Raw genomic sequence first — 4,037 nt, forward strand, 5'->3', positions numbered from 1 at the left:
TATGTATGTTTATGTGTGTTCATAGGTGTGTTTATATGTTTTGTTTATATGTGTGTTTTTGTGTGTTTTTATCAATCAATCAATCAATCAATGTTTCAAGTGTGTTTATATGGATGTTCATATTTATGTTTTTGTGTTTATATGCGTTTGTATGTATGTTTATATTTGTGTTTAAATGTGTTTATGGGTGTTTATATTTATGTATATATATATACGTTTATATGTATGTATGTTTATATGTGTGTTTATATATATTTTCATCTGTGTTTATATATGTTTATATGTGTGTTTAAATGTGTTTTAATGTGTGTTCATACGTATGTTTATATGTGCTTACGTGTGTGTTTGTGTGTTCATATTTTTGTTTGTGTTTATATGTGTTTGTTTGTATGAATGTTTATATGTATGTCATATGTGTGTTGATTTGTATTTTTTAATGTGTGTTTATATGTATGTTTATATGTATGTCACGTGTGTTGATTTGTGTTTTTTAATGTGTGTTTATATGTATGTTTATATGTATGTCACAGTGTGTTGATTTGTGTTTTTTAATGTGTGTTTATATATATGTTTATATGTATGTCACATGTGTGTTGATTTGTGTTTTTTAATGTGTGTATATGTATGTTTATATGTATGTTACATGTGTGTTGATTTGTGTTTTTATATATGTGTTTATATGTATGAATAAATGTATGTTTACATGTGTATTTATATGTATGTTTATAAGTGTGTTTATATGTGTGTTTACATGTATGATTAAATGTTTGTTTATATGTATGTTTCTATGTATGTTTACATGTGTATTTATAAGTCTATAGGCCTATGAATGGGTGGTAATGGAGAGGAAGAATGAGAATGAAGTGAGGAAGAAGAATGGAATAGAGTTTTATTCGAGGTTTCCTACGGAGACGCGGTGGCACGGCTGCTGGTGCCAGAGCATCTCAACAGAAAATCTCCCGGAGCCAATTAGGGGCCAATCTGGGCTCTTTGAAGCCGGTTGGCAGCAAGACCCGCCGCTTCCTTTTTGCATTAGTGGTTGTTTTCTCAAGGGAATGGTCAATACTTGCCTTCTACACTTTTAATGTACCATATTTTTTGGACCATAGGGCACCGGATTAAAAGGGCTAACTGTCGATGAGCGGGTCTGGTCGGGTCTATTTTCCTATATAAGGTGCACTGGACTATAAGGCGCATTAAAGGTGTCATATTATAATTTTAAAAGACTTCCTTGTAGTCTACATAACATGTGATGGTGGTTCTTATTTAGGTGACTCACCTTCGGCAGCGTCTTCTCCCCGCCATCTTTGTTGCAGCGGTGTAGCGTGCAAGGACGGAAGTGGAATAAAATACAACAGAATAGAAAGTACTTTATTGATCCCTGGGGGAAATTCAGCACCACAGTTCACTCACAGTAGACAATAAACACTTAGGTATTTTTTACATGTGAATAACATAAATACAGTCTATTATACAGCGTTATTCACATATGAATAATATTAATATAGTCCATTATACAGCATTATTCACATGGGAATATTATAAACAGTCTATTATACATCATTAATCACATGTAAATAACATAAATACAGTCTATTATACGGCATTATTCATATGTGAATAATATAAATCCAGTCTATTATACGGCATAATTCACAAGTGAATAACATAAATACAATCTATTATACAGCATTATTTACACGTGAATAACATACAGTCTATTATACAGCATTATTCACATGTGAATAATATAAATAGTCTATTATACAGCATTATTCACGTGTAAATAATAATATAGTACATTATACAGCATTATTCACATGTGAATAGTATAAACAGTCTATTATACATCATTAATCACATGTGAATAACATAAATACAGTCCAATTTACGGCATTATTCACGTGTGAATAATATAAATACAGTCTATTATACAACATTATTCACATGTGAATAACATAAATACAATCTATTATACAGCATTATTTACACGTGAATAACATAAATAGTCTATTATACGGCATTATTCACATGTGAATAATATAAATATAGTCTGTTATACATCATTATTTGCACGTGAATAACATAAATACAGTCTATTATACAGCATTATTCACATGTGAATAATATAGTCTGTTATACATCATTATTTACACGTGAATAACATAAATACAGTCTATTATACAGCATTATTCACATGTTAATTATATAAACAGTCTATTATACAGCATTATTCACACCTGAATAACATAAATACAGTCTATTATACAGCAATATTTACATGTGAATAACATAAATACAGTCTATTATACAGCATTATTCACATGTGTATAACATAAATACAGTCTATTATACAACATTATTTACATGTAAATAATATAAATACAGTCCATTATACAGCATTATTTACACGTGAATAACAAATACAGTCAATTATAAATTATTATTCACATGTAAATAATATAAATACAGTCTATTATATAGCATTATTCACATGTGAATAACAAATACAGTCATACATCATTATTCACATGTGAATAAAATAAATACAGTCTATTATACATTATTATTTACATGTGAATAATATAGTCTATTACACAGCATTATTCACATGTGAATATTATAAATACAGTCTGTTATACAGCATTATTCACATGTGAATAAAATAAATACAGTCTGTTATACATCAATATTCACATGTGAATAACATAATTACCGTCTATTATACAGCATTATTCACATGTGAATAATATAAACACAGTCTATTATACAGCATTATTCACACGTGAATAACATAAATACAGTCTTATTATACAGCATTATTTACATGTGAATAATATAAATACAGTCTGTTATACATCATTATTCACATGTGAATAATATAATTAGTCTATTATACAGCATTATTCACGTGTGAATAATAGAAATACAGTCTATTATACAGCATTATTCAAATGTGAATAGTATAATTAGTCTATTATACAGCATTATTCACACGTGAATAACATAAATACAGGCATTATACACATGAATAATATAAATACAGTCAAAAGATGGCGCTAAATGTTTCAGTGACATTCAGACTTCCGGGTCACAAAGTGTGCAAGTTGACGGGCGAAAGAAACGGCAGAAAGGCCCAATCGCTCTGTTTCCGTTCTCCACCGCTAATAGTGTAATAGTCTCTGGTGGGCAACCTTTCTAATAGTCTCTGGTGGGCAACATTTCCTTCATGGCGGAAGGTGCGGGAGGACGTTTACCCGCGTCCATAACGATCCCGCCTCGGTCCCACTCAGGGAGTCCGTCTGCTTCCTCCACTTGGCTTCGTCTCCATCAGTTAGTCCCCCGATTATCAGGCAGCTAATGGGTCGGCCGGGCCGTAGCTCCTCGCCTGGCCCGCGTGTGCACCTACAGCGTCTGCTTTTTGCAACATCGTGATAAGACAACCAACAAATTGTGCGTCCTTTTTGGAGTGGAGGTTCTCAGGGACTACAGGGGACTTTCCCTCCACTTCCTACCTCCACGGTTGAGGTGAAGACCGGAGTCTGGAGCGCGTGGGAAACTCTTGGCACTTTTGATTCGTCAATTACGCTCGATGTGCCTGAGAGCTTGCGAATCCCACATCAGATCTTGGACTTGATCGGACGAAGACGCCTGTTCATTGTGGACTCGTCAGACCAGGGAATGATTTTCCCACTTTGCATCAGTCCATTTTAGAGGAGCTCGGGCCCTGCGGAGCCGTTTGGCGTTTCTGGGTGTTGTTGATAAATTACTTTGGCTTTGCATAGTAGAGTTTAACTTGCACTTACAGATGTAGCAACCGACCGTAGTTACTGACAATGGTTTACTGAACTGTTCCTGAGCCCAGGTGGTGATATCCTTTACACACCAATGTGGCTTTTTGAAGCAGGTATCCAAGGTCCATAATATCATGGCTTACGTGCGGTGATTTCTCCGGATTTTTTCAATGCCTTAAATGGGAAGTAAAAAATTATTAATTCATCACTCCAATTAACGTTTTTACAATAAAACTAAAACAA

The 4,037-nt window shown here is 33.3% G+C and overlaps 1 long non-coding RNA gene across 2 annotated transcripts in view; it reads right to left on the bottom strand.

The window, feature by feature from the left end:
• Positions 1-1,357: 1,357 nt before the first annotated feature.
• Positions 1,358-4,037, bottom strand: part of LOC133545236 (uncharacterized) — a 25,846-nt gene continuing 23,166 nt past the window's right edge. For both annotated transcript variants that reach the window (XR_009804768.1, XR_009804767.1), the window contains one exon: positions 1,358-3,968. This is a non-coding gene — a long non-coding RNA (uncharacterized LOC133545236). The remainder of the gene's footprint in view (positions 3,969-4,037) is intronic.

This window comes from Nerophis ophidion, linkage group LG28 (assembly GCF_033978795.1).
Source record: "Nerophis ophidion isolate RoL-2023_Sa linkage group LG28, RoL_Noph_v1.0, whole genome shotgun sequence".
In the NCBI taxonomy this organism is placed as follows: domain Eukaryota; kingdom Metazoa; phylum Chordata; class Actinopteri; order Syngnathiformes; family Syngnathidae; genus Nerophis; species Nerophis ophidion.